The sequence below is a fragment of the Heterodontus francisci genome, chromosome 40 (genome assembly GCF_036365525.1).
Source record: "Heterodontus francisci isolate sHetFra1 chromosome 40, sHetFra1.hap1, whole genome shotgun sequence".
NCBI lineage: Eukaryota > Metazoa > Chordata > Chondrichthyes > Heterodontiformes > Heterodontidae > Heterodontus > Heterodontus francisci.
This window is the reverse complement of record NC_090410.1, coordinates 1,101,241-1,122,179: the sequence shown is the minus strand read 5'-3', so window position 1 is coordinate 1,122,179 and position 20,939 is coordinate 1,101,241. Positions and strand designations below refer to the sequence as shown.

The 20,939-nt window shown below is 46.9% G+C and overlaps 1 pseudogene; it reads right to left on the bottom strand.

The window, feature by feature from the left end:
- Positions 1 to 11,821: 11,821 nt before the first annotated feature.
- LOC137353242 (U2 spliceosomal RNA) lies at positions 11,822 to 11,930 on the bottom strand (annotated as a pseudogene).
- Positions 11,931 to 20,939: the final 9,009 nt, after the last annotated feature.

The window sequence follows — 20,939 nt, the reverse complement described above, 5'->3', positions numbered from 1 at the left end:
TGGATCCAAAATTGGCTTAGTGGCAGGAGGCAGAGGGTGATGGTCGAGGGTTGTTTTTGCGAGTGGAAGCCTGTGACCAGTGGTGTACCACAGGGATCGGTGCTGGGACCTTTGCTGTTTGCAGCGTACATTAATGATTTAGACATGAATATAGGAGGCATGATCAGTAAGTTCGCAGATGGCACGAAAATTGGTGGTTCTGTAAATAGTGAGGAGGAAAGCCTTAGATTACAGAACGATATAGATGGGCTGGTAAGATGGGCGGGGCTGTGGCAAATAGAATTTAATCCTGAGAAGTGTGAGGTGATGCATTTTGGGAGGACTAACAAGGCAAGGGAATATACAATGGATGGTAGGACCCTAGGAAGTACAGCGGGTAAGAGGGACCTCGGTGTACTTGTCCATAGATCACTGAAGGCAGCAGCACAGGTAGATAAGGTGGTTCGGAAGGCATATGGGATACTTGCCTTTATTAGCCGAGACATAGAATATAAGAGCAGGGAGGTTATGATGGAGCTGTATAAAATGCTAGTTAGGCCACAGCTGGAGTATTGTGTACAGTTCTGGTCACCACACTATAGGAAGGATGTGATTGCACTGGAGAGGGTGCAGAGGAGATTCACCAGGATGTTGCCTGGGCTGGAGCATTTCAGCTATGAAGAGAGACTGAAAAGGCTAGGGCTGTTTTTCTTAGAGCAGAGAAGGATGAGGGGGGACATGATTGAGGTATACAAAATTATGAGGGGCATTGATAAGTTAGATAGGAAGAGACCTTTTCCCTTAGTAGAGGGGTCAATAACCAGGGGGCACAGATTTAAGGTAAGGCACAGGAAGTTTAGGGGGGTTTGAGGAAACAATTTTTCACGCAGAGGGTAGTTGGAATCTGGAACACACTGCCTGAAGAGGTGGCAGAGGCAGGAATCCTCACAACATTTAAGAAATATTTAGATGAGCACTTGAAACGGCATAGCATACAAGGCTACGGGCCAAGTGCTGGAAAATGGGATTAGAATAGTTAGGTGTTTGATGGTCGGCACAGACACGATGGGCTGAAGGGCCTGTTTCTGTGCTGTATAACTCTATGACTCTATGACTACCCCCGATAACCTTTCACCCCCTTGTTTATCAAGAATCTATCTACCTCTGCCTCAAAAATATTCAGACTCTGCTTCCACCGCCTTTTGGGGAAGAGAATTCCATAGACTCACAACTCTCTGAGACAAGGGGAAACATCCTTTCTACATCCACCCTGTCAAGATACCTCAGGATCTTATATGTTTCAATCAAGTCACCTCTTACTCTTTTAAATTCCAGTGGATACAAGCCGAGTCTGTCCAATCTTTCCTCAGAAGACAGCCCACCCACTCCAGGTATTAGTCTAGTAAACCTTCTCTGTACTGCCTCCAACACATTTACATCCTTCCTTAAATAAGGAGACCAGTACTGTACACAGTACTCCAGATGTGGTCTCACCAATGCCCTGTATAGCTGAAGCATAACCTCCCTACTTTTGTATTCAATTCCCCTTACAATAAACTATAACATTCTATTAGCTTTCCTAATTACTTACTGTTCCTGCATACTAACCTTTTGCGATTCATGCACTCGGACACCCAGATCCATCTGCATCTCAGAGCTCTGCAATCTCTCACCATTTAGATAATATGCTTCTTTTTTATTCTTGCTGCCAAAGTGGACAATTTCACACTTTCCCGCATTATATTCTATTTGCCAGGTCTTTGCCCACTCGATTAACCTATCTATATCCCTTTGTTGCCTCCTTATGTCCCCTTCACAAGTTATTTTCCTACCTATCTTTGTGTCATCAGCAAATTTAACAACCATACCTTTGGTCCCTTCATCTAAGTCATTTATATAAATTGTAAAAAGTTGAGGCCTCAGCACAGATCCCTGTGGCACACCACTCGTTACATCTTGCCAACCAGAAAATGACCCATTTATGCCTACTCTCTGTTTCCTGTTAGCTAGCTAATCTTCTATCCATGCCAATATGTTACCCCTACACCATGAGCTTTTATTTTCTGCAATAACTTTTGATGTGTCACCTTATCAAATTCCTTCTGGAAATCTAAGTACAATACATCCACAGGTTCCCCTTTATCCACAGCACATGTAATTTCCTCAAAGAACTCTAATAAATTGGTTAAACATGATTTCCCTTTTACAAAACTATGTTGACTCTGCCTGATTACCTTCAATTTTTCTAAATGCCCTGCTATAACGTCTTTAATAATAGCTTCTGACATTTTCCCTAAGACAGATATTAAGCTAACTGGCCTGTAGTTTCCTGCTTTCTGTTTCCCTCCCTTTTTGAATCAAGGAGTTACATTGGCTATTTTCCAACCTAATGGAACCTTCCCCCGAATCTAGGGAATTTTGGAAAATTAAAACTAATGCATCAAATATCTCAATAGCCACTTCCTTTAACACCCTGGATGTGCGCTGATGTACAAGAGAGGAAAGTTCAAGGGAGCAGTGAGATCATTGTGGTCAGTATAAAATAAGAGAAAAGCTGCAGTCGAGAAAGAGAGACTGGGGCAAGAGGGGACAGAGGATTGACAGCTGTTTATTATATCCTCCCCAGGAGTGTGAGAGATGGGTTACAAAAACCTCCACAGATACAGGATATTTATTTTTTAAAAGAACTGATTTATCAAGTATGAGAGCCAGATTCAAGGCTTGAACAGAGTTGAACTGTTGAGTTGTGTCAGTTGCACAATAGACTAGCAGTGTTGGAGCACAATGTGATACTTTACAGCTTTGCAGTTGAAGCTTCTATACTTTCTGACAAGGAAATTACACATTAAATTAAAATTACAGGGTTTTTATGTGTTCAGTGAATACTTTTCTATGCTGCATGCTGCATGATGTGAGATGAATGGAAAATCTTAATGCTTTTTACTCCTAATGTTAACATCAAACCCTCTCAGGTCATGCTCAGTACAGACTGCACACAGAGCACGGCTCCCTCTAATATATCTCACAATTTCGGGGTATGGTATCATAGTGATAATGTTACTGGAATAGTAATCCAGAAAACCTGGACTAATATGGCAGTGACATGAGTTCAAATCCCACCACAGCAGCTGGAGAAATTTAAATTCAATTAATTAATAAATCTGGAATAAAATACTAGTCTCAGTAATGGTGATCATAAAACTACTGGATTGTTATGAAAATCTATTTGGTTCACTAATGCTGATGTGCTTCAGGGAAGGAAATCTACTGTCCTTACCTGGTCTATAGGGGATGTCAGACCCACAGCAATGTAGTTGACTCTTAACTGCCCTCTGAAATGGCCTAACATGCTATTCAGTTGTAGGTGGGTCACCACCTACAAGGGCAATTCGGGATGGGCAATAAATGCTGGCCTTGCCAGTGACACGCACATCACAAGAACAAATTTTTTAAAATCCATCATTGCTGAAAGTAACAGGGCCCCCAGCAAGGCTTCTACTTCCCGACACCAGCCTCCCTTTAATCACGAAGAACAATGCTGGTAGTTTGTTGCTTGTAACAGAGTTCTGTGTCCCTCAGTAACTGACTTAACACAGGCCTCAGACTCATTAAGAATTGTAGCAGCCTGATGGGCAGAAAGTGACTGGCTGGTCCATCAAGCTTGACCCACCATAGAGCTATAGCATCATGACTCTGCAGTTCCTGCACCCCTCCCCTCATTGTGCTGCATTGGATATAGTGCAACTCATGCACACAGCCTGAGCCAGTCAGGGGTCCCGGGCAATCCAGTCCCTGGAAGGCTCAGACTAATGTAATCTGTTACTGCACAACTTGTCCGTGTGGATCTTTCCCATCATCACTGCAGTCGGGGCAGCTATGCAACCCATCAAGTTGCACAGTCTGAGGCCGTGAGTTGATCCAGATCCTCAACCGAACCTTCGCATGGAGTCCCTGCAAGACCATCGCCTCTCTGGCAGAGGGCAGTGTCTTCACTACACGTCACATGTAATATACATTATACATACTGTACATTAAATAAGGATGAGAGGGTGTGATCACTTCCCAGGCTGAAAGTTAGGCACTGGTGTCAAATCCTGGGGTTGGGGTAGATGCACTGTCTGTAGGATGGTTGCCCCTATTGGGGGGTATTTTCTGAATTCACATTGCAGGAGGGAGTTTCATCCAGGAGTAGCACATACCAGAAACTCAACGTGCTGTTGGAAGTGAAAGATGGAAAACGTTCATTTTATATTTTATGTAAACTGGAATTTGCTCTGGAGTCAACAGGCAGGAAATTGGGCTCCATCGGGTCTGCTCTTTGCACTATGGATGTCATTCAGGGACAAGATGGCATGTCCTACGTGCAATCACTCCTCTGCCATGAATCATGCTGGACGCCATCTTGGAGAGGGCATTAGCGTGTTTGTAGTTAGCATCCACCCAAAGTGTGCACAGCAGGCAGATCATGATGTCAATAAGCATGTCACAGTGATTTGACGCCAGCATTGCCATTTTGGAGATCAACGCTCTAGCCAATGCCCTCGCCTAACCTCACACAGCTGAACATACATTCAGCAACAGAAAGGAGCCCCCACCCCCCAGACCCTACCTGTGTTATTTAAAGGTATCATCATCCACTTGCAACTTAGCTGCTGGTTGAATTCTTCTGGCTGTTGCTACGATTCTACAGTGTTTGGTGCTTTCTATAGTTGTTTCAAGTTGCAGAAGTCCACAGGGAGTGGTGTGACAGGTGCTGACAGACTTTCTGCTGACTTCAGAACATCTGCATCAACTCAGACATGGGTGCAGTAGTAGCCATTCTCCTTGGAATACAGCAAGACTTGGAGAAGGAACAGAGGCCACGCAGAGCAAGACAAGTTACTAGAAGAGGGAGGAGCAAACGGGGGAGAAGGACTCTCAGCAGGAGGACATTTCCATCCAGGGTGTTCAGGGAGCCAGTCTCTGACGTGAACCTCAGCAAGCAACAATGTGTGAAACTCAATAAAGAAGGCCTCACTGAAATCTGCCAACTGATGCAGCCACAGCTGCAACCTCAGGGCAGGGCAAGGATTGCATGGCTAGTGGCTGTGAAGGCGACAGTGGCTATGAACCTTTATGCATTAAGCTTCTTGCAGACTGGAGCTGGAGATATTTGCAACATCTCGCAGTTTGTAGTCCGCTGTTGCTCAAAGGAAGTCACAGGCTGTGCATTCAAAGAGAGCTCACTATATTTCATGATAGTATCTTCATAGCTAATCCTCTTTCTCACATCCCACCTCCCTCTCATCCCATACTCTCTTCTGATTTACAAGCTGCAGATGGTATAAGCATGCAGCTCTTACATAACAACCCCTCCCCTCAGCACAACCTTCCCGTTGTGCCTTTATCCTTCAGATACCCAAGAAATGCAACCTGGCCAAACAGTGGAGACATTGATCATGAAGACACACCATCACTTGATTTCACACTCGCAGCCACCAGCTCAGATACTAACACTGCGCGTATGTATCTTAGAGACACACTGGGCATGCGTAGCGTGTAGCCAGGGAAGGGTTAAGGATAGAGCACAAGTGCCAGCTCACCAGAGGGCAAGGGCACACACAGTTTCACTGCAGAGGACTCAGATGAGGATTTCGATAGCACGGCCTACAGAAGCATACTACTGAGTCAGCACAACTGCACCGCAGTGGTTATGTTATTAGATCAGAGACCTTGACTGATAATCTACAGACATGAGCTTAAATCCCATTACAGCAGCTGGGGAAATTAAGTTCAATTAAATAAATAAATAAATAACTAGTATCAGTAATGATGACTATGGAGATACCTGATTGTTGCAAAAATTCATCTAGTTTACTAATATTGTTTAGGAAAGAAAACCTGCTGTGCTTACCCAATCTAAATGTGCATTGCAATCCCCACACTTGTTTTGGGGGGCTAGTCCTCAAAGTATCTAATCAGCTGGATTTGAGACTTAAACTATAATCTCCACCACTTACTTTGTCCCTGCTTGTCCTGTAGTTGCCTGATTTTTGTCTTATTTGTCACCGATTTTTAATTATTTGATCCTGATTTTTGGTAGGCATGTCCCTGAGTTTTGAGTTCACAGATCACAAGGTGTGATGACCAGTGCTTTCTTTGATGTTACCTTCAGAGGCAGAAGCTCCCCAGGCCTGAGAGAGTGACATTCTCAATCCTAACGATGTTGTCTGCTGCTGTCTCAACATTGGGACTTTATCAGGGTGGGCTTGACATTATTTTGCTGAATGGCCGTTTATAGCTTTCTGATATGGCTTGAACTGTTACTGCTCGAATAGATAATTTGTTTTCACCTCTCCATAGTTATTATTATTCTAGCTGTAGCACCACACTTTTCATTGCTACTCCTACTAGGTTACAAAAATCCATTTTAGCGTGATGAATTTTATTTAATAGGGTTTATATCGCTTTGTAGTTTCTCAGTTCCTGACTAAATCTGCATTCATTCTTATCTAAAAAATAGAAGGTCTGTTCCAGAAGGTGCAAGATCCTTTATCGTAGCCATCAACAGTTTTTTGTGAGGATCTCTAGTGTAAGTCATTTTTTTCTTTACATTTGAGAGCCTGCTTTCTATTTCTTAGCCTTCGCTCTCTGTTTAGTTTTTTTTTTATTTCCAAAATATACTTTATTCATAAAAATCTGTAAAAATTACATTGCCAAACAGTTTCCAAACAGCACCAAAAAATACAAACATTGCAAGGGAGATCAGTTTCCTTCAATACTGTCATGAGTTCCTTCCCCACCCTTCCGTTTCACAATTGTCATGTCAATTACAGTTTTACATTTACAGCAATTCAGAATATTAATGATACAGTTCGAGGGGTTTCCCATGGATCCAGCCCCTCAGTCCAGCTTGGTGGGGGAACCTTACACTGTGGTCTTTCCCCATTGAGCCTTTGCTGCGGCTGCCCCAAGCTTTAGTGCGTCCCTCAGCACGTAGTCCTGGACCTTGGAATGTGCCAGTCTGCAACATTCGTTGGTGGACAACTCTTTGCGCTGGAAGACCAGCAAGTTTCGGGCAGACCAAAGGGCGTCTTTCACCGAATTGATAGTCCTCCAGCAGCAGTTGATGTTTGTTTCGGTGTGCGTCCCTGGGAACAGCCCGTAGAGCACAGACTCCTGTGTTACAGAGCTGCTTGGGATGAACCTTGACAAAAACCACTGCATCTCTTTCCACACCTGCTTTGCAAAGGCACATTCCAGGAGGAGGTGTGCGACCGTCTCTTCCCCACCACAGCCAACGCGGGGGCACTGTGCGGAGGGGGCGAGACTTCGAGTGTGCATGAAGGATCTGACGGGGAGGGCCCTTCTCACCACCAGCCAAGCTACGTCTTGGTGCTTGTTTGAAAGTTCTGGTGATGAGGCATTCCGCCAAATGACTTTGACGGTCTGCTCAGGGAACCATCCGACAGGATCCACCGTTTCCTTTACCCGTAGGGCCTTGAGGACATTCCGTGCAGACCACTGCCTGATGGACCGGTGGTCGAAGGTGTTTTCCCGCAGAAACTGCTCCACGAAGGATAGGTGGTACGGCACGGCCCAACTGCATGGTGCGTTCCGCGGCAATGTGACCAGGCCCATCCTTCGCAACACCGGGGACAGATAGAACCTCAGCACGTAGTGACACTTGGAGTTTGCGTACTGGGGATCTACACACAGCTTGATGCAGTCGCACACGAAGGTGGTCATCAGGATGAGGGCCACGTTGGGTACATTTTTCCCGCCCTTGTCCAGAGATTTGAACATTGTGTCCCTCCGGACCCGGTCCATTTTAGATCCCCAGACGAAGCGGAAAATGGCTCGGGTGACTGCCACAGCGCAGGAGTGGGGTATGGGCCAGACCTGCGCCACGTAGAGCAACAACGTGAGCGCCTCGCACCTGATGACCAGGTTCTTACCCACAATGGAGAGAGATCGCTGCCGCCACATGCCCAACTTTTGTCGTACCTTGGCTACTCGCTCCTCCCATGTTTTGGTGCACGCCCCGGCACTTCCGAACCATATCCGCAGCACCTTCAGGTAATCTGACCTGACGGTGAAGGGGACAAAGGATCGGTCAGCCCAGTTCCCAAAGAACATGGCCTCGCTCTTGCCGTGGTTAACTTTGGCTCCTGAGGCCAGTTCGAACTGGTCGCAGATGCTCATCAGTCTGCGCACGGACAGCGGATCCGAGCAGAAGACGGCGACGTCATCCATGTACAGGGAGGTTTTGACCTGAGTGCCTCTGCTGCCTGGGATTGTCACCCCTCTTATGCTCGCATCCTTCCTAATAGACTCAGCAAAGGGTTCAATACAGCAAACAAACAAGACCGGGGACAGAGGACAGCCCTGTCTGACTCCAGATTTGATCGGGAAACTTTCAGATTCCCACCCGTTGATTGAGACTGCGCTACTGATGTTTGTGTAGAGCAGTTGGATCCAATTGCAGATTCCCTCCCCAAACCCCATTTTGGAAAGCACGTCCATCATGTAGGTGTGCGATATCCTGTCAAAAGCCTTCTCCTGGTCCAGGCTGATGAGGCAGGTGTCCACCCTCCTGTCCCGTACGTAGGCGATCGTATCCCTGAGTAGCGCGAGACTATCAGAGATCTTCCTGCCGGGTACAGTACAGGTCTGATCGGGGTGAATCACCAACTCCAAAGCAGACTTGACTCGACTGGCTATGACTTTGGACAGAATCTTGTAATCAACATTAAGCAGTGAGATGGGCCGCCAATTTCTGATTTCTGCCCTCTCCCCCTTCTGCTTGTAAATGAGGGTGATGATGCCTTTTCTCATGGATTCTGACATGCTGCCGGCCAGGAGCATACTCTCGTATACTTCCAGCAGGTCCGGGCCGACCCAGTCCCACAGGGCCGAGTACAACTCGACCGGTAAGCCGTCGCTCCCGGGGGTTTTACTCGTCTCGAAAGACTCGACGGCCTTTGTCAGCTCGTCCAGAGTTAGCGGCTTGTCCAGTCTCTCCCTCCTGCTGTCATCTAGGACTTCTGTGATAGATGACAGGAAGGACTGGGAGGCTCTGCTGTCTGTGGGCTTCGCGTCATACAGCCCAGCATAAAAGGATTTGCTGATCCTTAGTATGTCGGACTGCGAAGCCGTTACCGAGCCATCTTCTTCCTTCAGGCTGCTGATAACAGAGCTCTCTCTGTGTACCTTTTGGAAGAAGTATCGCGAGCACGTCTCGCCCTGCTCGATGGAGCGGACTCTGGACCGGAAGATGATCTTGGAGGCCTCCTTGGCAAAGAGCGAGGCCTGCTGGCTCTTCACCTCTTGGAGGTCCTCCTTGACCTCGACCCCCATTGACTGCAACCGGAGTAGATTTTGCATAATTTTCTGGAGTCGGGATAGTTCCCTCTGTCTCTCTCTCGCCTTCTGAACACCTTTGTGGATGAAGAACCTCTTGATGTTCTCCTTAATCGCTTCCCACCAGTGAACTGGAGACTCAAAGAGGGGTTTCACGGTCCTCCAACCTTTGTAATCCCTTTTGAGTTCCTCAACGTTCTCTGGGGTCAGCAGTGTTGCATTGAGCTTCCACGTCCCTCTGCCAACCCGCTGGTCGTCCTGTAAGTGACAGTCGGCCAGTAAGAGGCAGTGGTCGGAGAAGAACACCGGCTTGACGTCGGTGGATCCGACCGTGACAGCACGGGACACAAACAGGAAGTCAATCCTGGAACGGGCAGACCCGTCCGATCTTGACCATGTGTATCTGCGCTGCGCTCCGTCTGCAGGTTTGCTGAAGACGTCGTGCAGTTTGGCATCTTTAACTGTTTCTACGAGGAATCTGGACGTAGCGTCCAGTTTGCTGTCGTCACTGCCGGATTGTCCAGCCGCATCGATGATGCAGTTGAAGTCACCGCCTAGGATGACCGGCCTGGACGTCGCCAGCAGCAGTGGGAGCTGCTGGAAGACGGTCAGCCGCTCGCTGCGTTGTACCGGGGCGTACACGTTGATCAACCGGAGCGGAGCGTTGTTGTACATCACGTCTGCTACGAGGAGGCGGCCGCCCACCACCTCCTTAACTTCGGAGATGGTGAAGTTACCTCCCCGCAGCAGAATACCCAGGCCGGAGGAACGGCAGTCATTACCCCCCGACCAGATCGATGGCCCGTGGGACCACCATCGCGACCACTGCCTGTAGGTGCTGAGGTGTGGTATTCCACACTCCTGCAGAAACAGTAGGTCAGCTTTGACCTTGGCAAGGTAATCCAAGGTTGAAACACATCGCGTAGTAGATTTAATGCTACGCACATTAATGGAAGCAATTCTTACACCCATTTTTTACTAAAAATTAGTTGTTGCTTCCCATACCATTTCTCCTCGCTAGTCCCAGTCCTTCCCCTTCGGGATGTTCCTGCATACCCATCGTATGCGCAAGCAGTTTCACGTTGGTTGGGCTCAAAAACCCCTCCTGATTTTTCATGCAGGGTTTGTGCCGCTCGGGTGACATCGGGGGGGTCTTGTAGGCAGAGAGGATTGGGTTGTCCTCAGCTGCTTCCATCTGTTCCTCCTCGAAAACATCACAGCTCCCGGTCTCCCGGAGCTCAGGTGCGCCAGACGTGTCTTTGCTCCCGGTGTCGCAGAGCTGAGATGCGTTGGCCACTTCGTTACGTGTGGGGCATTGGGGTTGGGGCACGCAGGGCCCATCACAGCTTCCAGTGCCCGGGGGCTGGGATGCTTTATCATCCATCTCAGAGTTCTGCCGCCTCTTTTGAAGGGGCTGTCGTTCCAGCATTTCCCCGTCCAGTGAAGAGGAGTTGTTGCAGTCTGATTCAGAAGAGAGCCTCCTCTTGCCACTGGTTTGGGTGGTGGCTTTGGGATGTTTTTTCTTTGTGGTTTTCCTCTGGAACACTTGCCACTGACCTGTTTGTCCATCTGCTGCCTCCTCCTCCATTGATTCTGTCTGTAGAGGAGGGGTTTCCGGGCGCTGGGTAGCTGCTGGGTCGTTGGTTTCAGCCGCCTCCCCTTCCTTCTCAGGTTGAAGTTCCTCACTGCGGAGAAGGTTGCTGGTCTCCTTTCGAACAGCGGACGCCTTCGTCGAACCTTCGCCCGGCCATTCCTTGGACCTTGCTGCCTGAGCATAGCTGAGACAACGTTTGGGGCAGGTCTTGTAGAGATGGCCTGCCGCACCGCACAAGTTGCAACACTTAGTCTGCTTACAGTCCTTGGTCTGATGGCCTTCCTCCTTGCAGTTCTTGCAAACAACCGTGCTGCAGTTGGCTGCCATGTGACCAGATTTGCCACAGGTGCGGCAAACTCTGGGCTGCCCAGCGTAGACCAAGAAGCCTCGACTTCCCCCGATAGCGAAGCTGGAGGGAGGGTGGATGATGGCTCCACTGGGATCTACCTTCAAGGTCACCTTGACCTGCCGCTTGCTGGTCCAGATCCCAAAGGGGTCCTTGACATCAGTGCTGCTGCCGGCCACCTCGACGTACCTGGCGAGAAAGGTGAGTACATCCACCACCGGAACATGGGGGTTGTAGAGGTGAATGGTCACCACCCGGTCCCGTTGTGACGGAAGCGTGAAGAGCGGCTCCGCTGTGAGGATCGACAGTGGCGCCCGGTCCCCCTTCTCCTTGAACGCCTTCAGGAACTTGATGCATCCCGCCACGTTCCGGAATGTCACGTCGAAGTATCCACTGCTGGGGAAATCCTGCAGGCAGAAGACGTCCGTCGCTTGAAATCCGCAGCAATCGAAGAGAATTTTCTTGATGAAGAAGGTGCGATCGACCGGTGCATCTCCTTCCTTGTCCTTCACGACCACCCGAACGGTGTTGCGCACTCCCTGGTTTTAGCCATTTTACTCAAAGCTTCCCCAGGATCAAAAGGCAATGATCATGGTCTCTTCTCAATCAAATAAGCACTGATAAGAACAGATACTACCCTTGATCTTAGCCAAAAGACCGAGAAGCTCTCTGTTTAGTTTTTTTTTTATTTCCAAAATATACTTTATTCATAAACATCTGTAAAAATTACATTGCCAGACAGTTTCCAAACAGCACCAAAAAATACAAACATTGCAAGGGAGATCAGTTTCCTTCAATACTGTCATGAGTTCCTTCCCCACCCTTCCGTTTCACAATTGTCATGTCAATTACAGTTTTACATTTACAGCAATTCAGAATATTAACGATACAGTTCGAGGGGTTTCCCATTGATCCAGCCCCTCAATCCATCTTGGTGGGGGAACCTTACACTGTGGTCTTTCCCCATTGAGCCTTTGCTGCAGCTGCCCCAAGCTTTAGTGCGTCCCTCAGCACGTAGTCCTGGACCTTGGAATGTGCCAGTCTGCAACATTCGGCGGTGGACAACTCTTTGCGCTGGAAGACCAGCAAGTTTCGGGCAGACCAAAGGGCGTCTTTCACCGAATTGATAGTCCTCCAGCAGCAGTTAATGTTTGTCTCTGTGTGTGTCCCTGGGAACAGCCCGTAGAGCACAGACTCCTGTGTTACAGAGCTGCTTGGGATGAACCTTGACAAAAACCACTGCATCTCTTTCCACACCTGCTTTGCAAAGGCACATTCCAGGAGGAGGTGGGCGTCCGTCTCTGTTTAGTGTCTGCGTTCTCCATAGATAAAGATCTGTATTCTGGAAAAGGATAATATTCCTTTCCAATGAGCTAGGTTTGCAGTCTCTTCAAGGTCACTGCGTTTAACTCAAGTGAAGCAGACTGGAATAACTCAATGGTTCTGAGAGTAGGATACAGGAGGGTGTGAAGCTCACAGATTCTGTCCTAAACTCAGGAGAAATCTGGAAGGGGCAATTAAAATAAAATCTCTAATCTTATCCTGAAAATTCAGACCAGCATTGAGTTATGGTCATGTGGATAATCAATTAAGGGAGCACTCCTTCATCCTACAATCTCCAAGCTTTTAAAACTTTGTTTTTGGTGTCTTTTAAACATTCCTTCTTGTCTTCACTTCTATTCTTTGCAAGCTTGCTGGTGTCCTGGTTTATGGACTTTGGGCCTTGTTCTCTAAGTTTCTCAATAATAAAAACTGTAAAATAACTTGTGACATGTATTTCCTTTTTCAAACATCTACAAACAACAACAACTTGCATTTAAAGAGTGCCTTTAAAATAGTAAAATATCCCAAGATGCTTCACAGGAGCGTGATCAGACAAAATCTGAAACCAAGCCAGGTTAGGAGATATTCAGCCAGATGGTCAAAAGCTTGGTCAAAGAGTTAGGTTTTTATGAACGTCTAAAGAAGGAAAAAGAGGTGGAGAGGTTTCAGGAGGGAATTTCAGAGATTAGGACCTAGGCAACTGAAGGCACAGCCACCAATGGTGAAGTGAATAAAATCGGGGATGTGTAAGTGGTTATACAGATAGGGAGGGGTGAAACCATGGATAGATTTGAAAACAAAGAGAATTCTAAATTGGGGCGATGCAGGACCAGGGGTCAATGTAGGTCAGTAAGCATAAGGGTGAGGGGTGAACTCGACTTGGTGTGAGTTAGGATACGGGCAGTAGAGTTCTGACGAACCTCAACAGCCCTGTCCTTCAGCCAGTCCCCAAGCCCAGTCGCCCAGCCCAGAGTCTCAGCCCAGTCCCCAAGCTCAGTCGCCCAGCCCAGAGTCTCAGCCCAGTCCCCAAGCTCAGTCACCCAGCCCAGAGTCTCAGCCCAGTCTCCAAGCCCAGTCGCCCAGCCCAGAGTCTCAGCCCAGTCTCCAAGCCCAATCTCCCAGCCCAGAGTCTCAGCCCAGTCCCCAAGCCCAGTCTCCCAGCCCAGAGTCTCAGCCCAGTCCCCAAGCCCAGTCTCCCAGCCCAGAGTCTCAGCCCAGTCCCCAAGCCCAGTCTCCCAGCCCAGAGTCTCAGCCCAGTCTCCAAGCCCAGTCTCCCAGCCCAGAGTCTCAGCCCAGTCTCCAAGCCCAGTCTCCCAGCCCAGAGTCTCAGCCCAGTCTCCAAGCCCAGTCGCCCAGCCCAGAGTCTCAGCCCAGTCCCCAAGCTCAGTCACCCAGCCCAGAGTCTCAGCCCAGTCTCCAAGCCCAGTCGCCCAGCCCAGAGTCTCAGCCCAGTCTCCAAGCCCAATCTCCCAGCCCAGAGTCTCAGCCCAGTCCCCAAGCCCAGTCTCCCAGCCCAGAGTCTCAGCCCAGTCCCCAAGCCCAGTCTCCCAGCCCAGAGTCTCAGCCCAGTCCCCAAGCCCAGTCTCCCAGCCCAGAGTCTCAGCCCAGTCTCCAAGCCCAGTCTCCCAGCCCAGAGTCTCAGCCCAGTCTCCAAGCCCAGTCTCCCAGCCCAGAGTCTCAGCCCAGTCTCCAAGCCCAGTCTCCCAGCCCAGAGTCTCAGCCCAATCTCCAAGCCCAATCTCCCAGCCCAGAGTCTCAGCCCAGTCCCCCAGTATAGTCCCCTAGCCCAGACCCTAGCCCAGAGTCTCAGCCCAGTCCCCAAGCCCAGTCTCCCAGCCCAGAGTCTCAGCCCATTCTCCAAGCCCAGTCTCCCAGCCCAGAGTCTCAGCCCAGTCTCCAAGCCCAGTCTCCCAGCCCAGAGTCTCAGCCCAGTCTCCAAGCCCAGTCTCCCAGCCCAGAGTCTCAGCCCAATCTCCAAGCCCAGTCTCCCAGCCCAGAGTCTCAGCCCAATCTCCAAGCCCAGTCTCCCAGCCCAGAGTCTCAGCCCAGTCCCCCAGTATAGTCTCCTAGCCCAGACCCTAGCCCAGAGTCTCAGCCCAGTCCCCCAGTATAGTCCCCTAGCCCAGACCCTAGCCCAGTGCCCCACCTTAGTTCCCTCAATCGCCCCCGCATTCACTCCTGGTGATTTTGAGTAGAATTGTTGGCCTGGTAATTGCCTTAAAATTCTTCAACCAAGATTCATTATGGTGAGGCATTTGAGAAATATATTAAACAGCCATTCATTGTCTTTTGGAATATTGACAGGCTTAGTCATTTGCATAATTAAAACTTGGTATATTTTTTCCAGTTCTGTGTTGGGAATTCTTACCTTTGTTATCTCTCCCGCTGTTTCTCTCGCCACCTCCGAACTTACACTTTGCTGTTCTCCTGTGTCTGTGTCTTTCAATGGGAACATTCGGAAAGGGAGGAGGCCATTCAGCCCCTTTAACCTGTTTTACCATGTCATTAGATCATGGCTGATCTGTACCTCAACTCCATTTGCTCACCTTTGCTTCATATCCCCTGATATCCTTACAAAATATTTATTGCACGCTATTAAAATTTTCAATTGCCCCTGCATCCATAGCAATTTTCAGAAGAGAGTTCCAGATTTCTATCATCTACAGGCTATGAATTGCTTTGGGACCTCGTGGGGACGAGTTTGTAGTCGAGAATTCCACATTCTAACCACCTTCCACATAAAGAACTTTTTCCTGATCTCCCCTTCAATTCTTTCTGCAATTTTTTTACATTTCTGCCCTCTCTTGTTACAATCTTGTTAATCAGTGGAGATAATCTATCACTATTTACCTTCATAATACTAAACATCAGGTTACCCTTTAACCTTATAATCTCTGGGATAAAAGCCTTAACTTCTCAGTTCTGTTATTCCATCCCAGTGAATTGACAATACAACTGTTCCATTGTTTTTATATTATTCCTATATTGGGAAGAATGGTTAAAAAAACTGTGCAGAGTGTCCCAAAATTTGCTGGAAAAATAATGACGAGATTAATGTGTTTGCTCTTATTAATGTGTAAATAAACCAGCAACGTGAGGTGAGGAAGATTTGTTGTGAGCTTCACAGAAACAGCAACTCACCCTCAACCTCCCCGTGAGTTACATAAAATTGCTGCATTGTGTCACGGACCTGTAATTATTTTTTCTCCTCAGATTAAAAACAGTGTGTGTGCCTTCAAGACTGTGTTAAAAACAGTGCTCCTTTAAGGGAGAAAGCTATGGAAGGTTCCGGAGACACAATGTGCCACAGCTGCATTTTTGTTGCCCTGGACAACAGCAGGAGAGAGAGAGAGGTCACATGGTAATGTTTCCATTTGGCTGTGTGTGGAACTGGCAGAAACTGGCTGAAACCAATTAGCTCTGAGAGACTTTCCAGCAAGGTGAACTGAAGAGAAAGAAAGCTGTCTACTTCCTCTCAGCAAAAATTCTACAAGGATCAACAAGTCAAGTTAATTCCCTGAGTAAAGAAGAAAAAAACCTTCTTTTTCAAGGAACCATTTGGATTGCTGTGCTCATCGTTCAAAGAACTGTTTAATGCTTGCTGCAGCCAAAGAGTTGAATGCCTATCTTCTGAAGGACTATTTTCATCAAATCCACATTAGAAGACCTCATCCATCAGGACTGTAACCTGCAAAGACTTTCTTATTTTTATTTATTCTTAAGAGACAGCTAATTTTAAAAACTCCACTTTTTAAAACTGGTTAACAATTAGTTTTTTTGAGTGAATGGGCTGGATTTTACTTTAGGTGGACGGGATTTCACCACCGACGTAAAGGTTAGTGGCAAACCCACTTCCACCTAGCCGGGGATCTGTCCCGCATTTTACGGGTCCCCGGGCTTTAATTATCCTGAGATGGGACTTCCACCCACTTGAGGGAGGAAGTCACGCTTCAGTGAGTTGCCGGCCAATCAGCGGGCCAGCAGCCCTTAGTCCCAGCAGCGTCACCGGGAGTGGTGGCCACTGCTGGGACTGCAGCCCATCCGATGACGTGAAGCCAGGAGGGAAGATAAGTTGGGCATGCCTCACAAGTGAGATCGGTCATGCCCTGGTGAGGCTGGAGTGGATGTTTGAGGGGGGGTTGTCTTGGGTCCTGGGGGTGGGTTGGGAGGTGGGGGCGGACCTCAGTTGGGCACCCTGTGCCCGACTACCATGGCCCCCCGGCACGCGGAAAGTCCGGCAGCTATCGCTGGGCAGCCTTTAACGTCCCCAGCACGCCGGCTTGTCACAGGTAAAATACCCTTGGAGGTGGACAAGGGCCCTTAAATGGCCGTTAAGTATCCACTTAAGGGCTTTGATTGGCCTCAGGCGGGCAGGCTGTTTCCCCCCACCGCCCGACCACCGTAAAGTTGACTGGAGGTGGGAGTGGGGCAGGTAGGCCTCCCGAAGACTCCCGCTCAATTTTACGTCACCCCATTCCGGCCCCCACACCACCATCCGATCTGCTGGGGTGGCGTAAAATTCAGCCCAATGTGTGTGATTGCAGGTGTTAGATTAAAATAAGAAATTATAAGGTCTTTAGACATAGGTTTATCTTAATAGTGTTTAAGATTTAGTTTTTTTTAAATAAATAGTTTATTTGTTGTTGTCTAAAGATACTTGGTTTGGTCTGTTTCATTCTGGGGTTACTAGAGTGTTTGATTTGGCTGTTTTCTGATTGGGTGTGAAAGCTTAATAATATGGTGTGACCTGTGGAGTGACGGGACTGAATTGACAGTGCGTTGCTCCGCTGCAGTCATAACAATTGTCACATTAATTACCTATTAACCTCACCACAAGAAGTTAGGGCTGGTACTTAACAGCATAAGGATCCTCTTAATGATGAGATTTATGTTTCTGCCACTCAACCTCGCTGGCTCAGAAAGGGAACAATTAAAACTGTGGAGTCCCATTCCTACAGCTAGTAAATTGTTCCTAAAGATTTTTAAAATATTAGATTTTAATTATTTTTATATACTTTACCTTTCTGTCAGTTTTTTTCATCTTTCTCTTAACCAACATTTCTTTCCCTCTCTTTATTTCCCTTTCTATACCTGATTTGACTCTAATTCGCCTGATTTCCCTCTCCGTTGTTCCTCTGTTTTTTTCTCAATCTTTAAATCTCATTGGTTAAGGAGATAGACTGCTGGTCCCATTGTTCACTGAGGTCCTGAATACCCTGTTGCCTTCGCTGCACCATTATCACACTCTCAGCAAGTTACAGCACAAAACATTTTCAAACTAAAGGGGGAGGAGATTAATCTAAAAAAGTGAGCACACCATGAGATGTCCCACTCCAGCAAAGTTTGGGCCCTTACTCTAAACATGGGCTAACTGCAGTCCTGTAGAGCTGAGCTCCTTGTACTTCTGACCCTGTGGAATCTAATTCAAACTTTCTCCTGCCCCCAGCTTATGGAATTATAGAAAGAGCTGCAGGAACAGCAGGCCGTGGGAGCAGAGGCAGGGGAATTCATTGTTTTATCCTACAGGTCACTTTATACTTACTTTCTCTTTATTTATGGCCTATGATTTCTTCTGAGAAGGATCTACTGCTCTTATACCTCTGAGCTACATTTTCAGTAAATAACATTTCCACACTTTGCAACTTTGTGCAGTGGAATTAAGTCCATTTGGGACCACTATCATCTCCAATTCATGGCAGCTTCACACTCATTCGAGCCTGTCACCTCGACAATCCATGGCTGGTTTGTACTCAGGGCCCAAACATGATAAAACAATTGTTCTCTACCCACTGTTTCTGTTTTTTAATTTTCTTTTTGATGTTTGTGGTTGGAGTGCTTTGTGCTTTCCAGTCAATTAACACCCTCTCTGTACTAACGCTTTGTCTTTCAGCACACCATTAACATACCGTTTGCCTTTGTTCCATGACCTTCTGGTCAGTTATTCTCTGTGACCTTGTCCTATCAACACCTTCACCTTTGTTATCTCTTGCTCCGCCCCCTGCTTTACTTGCTTAAAACTTTTTACATTTCTAATATTTGTCAGTTCTGGTGAAGGGTCAGTGACCTGAAACGTTAACTCTGCTTCTCCCTCCACAGATGCTGCCAGACCTGCTGAGTATTTCCAGCATTTCTTGTTTTTATTCAAACTCATGGTCAGGTCTAATCACAAGAAATCTATATTTAATGACTCTCAGGAAGTGAAAGTAATAACAGAAAAATGGAACTAGAAATCGTAAAGTGCATTTTTAAATTAATATCAAAGGCCTATGTAGTCATTTGAGGTTTTATTATATTCATAAACTTTCATTTAAATATTTTTAAATGCACAAAGAGTAAAGGGATCTCAGACTGAAGTCTACACTTTTCCAGAGTTACAGGAACTGGTACTCTGAGCTTATTACGATATCTAAACATTTTTAAACTATATCGTGCATCATGTGAGAACATTTGTAAGAATGAAACCAGAGAAAGCCCTAGATTGTTTCAGCAGCAACTGCTAGTTCTCACTGGGGGATTTTAGGGTCACTGGGAATGATTACGCTGAGATGGGCCAAATGGCCTCCCTCATCCAAACTGTCTTTTTTTATTCATTCCTGGGATGTGGGCATCGCTGGCTAGGCCAGCATTTATTGCCCATCCCTAATTGCCCTTGAGAAGGTGGTGGTAAGCTGCCTTCTTGAACCGCTTCCTGCTTGTTAGATGTGATGATTGACACCACTGCACTTGTCAGCAGTGAGATAAAGGTGGTTTAAGGGCAAGTTTTAATGTAGTGATCAACATTTAGACAGCAGCATCTTTCATTGTCTGAGAATTAGTTGGAAAGTGAGAGAGGTTGTGTGGATAATGGTCCACTTTATAAACATTGTCTTGTGATCATTGACACCAAAACTGTCATGCCCCTACTCAACCCATTCCATCTCATGAGGAATTTTGTTTTCAAACCTCCTTCCTGCTATGTTAAATCAAGCAAAACTCCAGATAATTGTATCTACCCCTACCTCTTATATTATCCATCCATGACCAGTTAGCTTCCCTGTCACAACCTCTTCATGATGTGAACTAGCCAGAAATGATTGTGTTGCTCCACAACATCTGGTCATGCCTATCTATTGCTACTCTTATTCCCTTCAATCCTACAACCTAAAGACTGTTAAAATCAAAGGTAGGCATCACTAAACCGGGCGGCACAGTGGCGCAGTGGTTAGCACTGCAGCCTCACAGCTCCAGCGACCCGGGTTCAATTCTGGGTCCTGCCTGTGTAGAGTTTGCAAGTTCTCCCTGTGTCTGCGTGGGTTTTCTCCGGGTGCTCCGGTTTCCTCCCACAGCCAAAAGACTTGCAGGTTGGTAGGTAAATTGGCCATTATAAATTGCCACTAGTATAGGTAGGTGGTAGGGGAATATAGGGACAGGTGGGGATGTGGTAGGAATATGGGATTAGTGTAGGATTAGTATAAATGGGTGGTTAATGGTCGGCACAGACTCGGTGGGCCGAAGGGCCTGTTTCAGTGCTGTATATCTAAATCTAAATCTAACTAGTTCCACTAGATTTACCAATCTTCTCCCCAAACCTTTACAACCATTCTGTTATTGTGTACTATAGGTATTGGTCGTGGAATTGGTTGACCTACAGCTTCCCAGTTAAAAACAAGATCGTATTCCTCACTAGTTAGCCATCTAACTCCTTGTTTTAAAGGTTTTAAATATTAATTCATAAAAGTCTGCAGACTGGAGAATGAAACCTTCACTTCATATCCTTAAGATCAAATAAATAAATAGTCAAACCCCACAATGCACTTAAGCAACTTTATAAAGTAATGATGCCTGTGTCATTCCTAAGCTCCTCCGTGACTAAGATACTTCACCACAGAGAATGCAATATCCTCTCGGGCTCTCTTTGATTGACAGCTTACCTTCCAGAAGAATAATGATGCCATCTATTTCTGCTTGTTAGATGTGATGATTGACACCACTGCACTTGTCAGCAGTGAGATAAAGGTGGTTTAATGTAGTGATCAACATTTAGACAGCAGCATCTTTCATTGTCTGAGAATTAGTTAGAAGTTGAGAGAGGTTGTGTGGATAATGGTCCACTTTGTAAACATCGTGTTCTGCAAGCTAATGGATTACAACCTTTCTTGATTACTATTATCTCATTGAAACATTTACAGGGCTCTTTAACTTCCACCAAAAGGAAGAAAAAACAAATTCCATCCCATCATTTGAAATTTGAAATCTGATTGGACAAATGTGGTGAATTTATAACTAAATTCAGGTCCACAATATCACAGATCCTTCCTGTACAGTAATATATGACTATATTATTACCTTAACTATTACTGTTAACTATTACTTTAA